Raw genomic sequence first — 2,207 nt, forward strand, 5'->3', positions numbered from 1 at the left:
GCCACAGCCGTCACCTGCAAGGAGTAAGCAGGGGGCAGCAAGGCCAGCTCTGGTGGCCTCCCCTCCTCCCTCTGCTCCATCGTTGCCACCTGCAGGGGCACCTCTGTTTTGTCCACTCCATGCCCCCGCCTCCAGGGAGAGGGGGCGGGGTGAGAGGGGGAGGAGGAGGTCACCACCGCCTGCTCCTGTTCCAACACTTGTTTGCACTCTGATTGGCTGTTTGTCAGCCAATTAGAGCGTGAATAAAGCATTGCGGACAGACAGACAGACGTAGGCTTTTATAATATTCGAATGTATGTATGTGTGTGTACACACAGACCCACATACATATATGCATATGTATGTATATATATGTATATGTGTGTGTGTGTAAGTATATATATGCCTGCATGTGCACATACACACACTCCTTCGCTCCCTTAGGTTCTGGTGCAGCAAAACATGAATGTAATTTTGAGCACATGAATCAGCTTCATTGAAGGCACAGTTGGGTTCAAATCTGTGGTGACCCCCTGCAGCATGCAGACTTTCTTTTTTTGTGACTGAACTTTCTGCAGGGCTCTTTAACAGCTAAAGAAGGTCACAACTTTTCCTTTATTCTCTTTGAATCCTCACTCACACAAAACCACCTAGACACAAAATCACCTAGACATATTTTTTAAAGGAAAAAAGGCAGCTCACAAAGTAAACATACCCAGATCCCAGGTAATTTTTGAACTCCCTCATTTCCAAGACTTCTCAATCTGTCCTACAGCATGGTCTTAGTGGCTATTAATTTGTTAGAGCATACAAAAAACCAAAAAGAAAAATCTGCAGAGCTGGGTTTTGTTTGTTTGTTTTATTTTTTAAGACTGGGAGCACCTGCTGGCTCAGGAAGCAGTTGGCAATCAAGACAGATGTTACTGGGACCTCCTAAGATGCCTGTCACTAGGTCATGTGGGCAGCAGAGTGCAGAATCAGGCCCCTGGAAAAGCCAGAATCAGCTGGTTTTCATGCATGGTATTTTTACTATTGTTGGTCAAACGATGCTTTCACCATATGTCTCACAGTCATGATTAATCCACACTTATGGCAGACATCCACTGCAGCTCTGCTCAGAAAATCCCAGCCCCAGACTCCTATCTCCCTCCCCTTTCTCCCCCCACATGCAGGGAGTTTGAAGATCCATACACATAGAAAGAGCAGCATTTCAGAGTCAAGATCAGTCATGTGGCTCTGACAGCAGAGTTCTCCCTCTCCTTTTTAAAAGAGTTTCTCCCTCTCCCAATCAGCATGAAAGAGGGAACTGCAAAGGGTCATCTTGCTGCAAAAACTAAGACCTCAGCCCAGAAGTGACATTGTCCATGGTGCCTGGTTTTCTATTAGAAATCTCTCCTGCTTAGTTCAGAATAAATACAACTCGGCATTTCTGCTTGGGTTGTAGCTGGCTTATGAAACAGGAGCCTCCTGGCAGAGCTTTAACATATGTCCTCACATCCTTATCAGCCAGTTTGAAATCTCACAGACTTGAATGTGCTCAGAAAGAGACTGTTAGTTAAATTAACTCACCGTGAGCGCGTGGTCAGTGATGGGGGCTGATCTGCTGTTAAGGAGGATTACCTATAGAATAGACAGATCTCTAGTTATCCAAACGGCTTAGCATGCATCCTTCATATAGGGCCTGGTTCTGCACCTAATGAGAACAATGGAAAGGCTCCCATTAACTTCAATAGACATTGGCTTGGGCCCTCATGGAGTGAGGCTGGGACCCTTCCCCTATGTGAGATGAGTAGTGAGGGAGAGGGAATAAAGACCCCTCCTGCCTTTTAGAAACCATGTACAGGCATCCAGAGATTCCTGAGCAAGTGGACTTGTCTTGGTGAAGATCTCTGGCTGCCCCACAGCAAGCATTGAGAAGCAGAGAATTTGGGGCAGGACTGGAAAATATAGTCAGGGAGCAGCAGAAGCATCTGCACAACCGCATTCACATCCCTTGGGCCAGTTGCTGATCTGACATGCATGTCATTCCTGAGCAACCTCTTCAGTTTAAATTATGCCAGCCCCTTCCTCGATCTGGGTGGGGTGGACAACATGGCTATAGTTCCTGCTGCTGGAGAAGCAGTAGGATTGTTCCTCCAGCAAAGCCCCAGGAGCACCCAGTGCCCCGGAGAGGGCAGGGATGAGGCAGGGCCATGACCTCAGAAGCCCTCTCCAGTGGGTCCCTCCCA

This window comes from Crocodylus porosus, unplaced genomic scaffold (genome assembly GCF_001723895.1).
Source record: "Crocodylus porosus isolate Cpor-Errol unplaced genomic scaffold, CroPor_comp1, whole genome shotgun sequence".
NCBI classification, from domain to species: Eukaryota; Metazoa; Chordata; order Crocodylia; family Crocodylidae; genus Crocodylus; species Crocodylus porosus.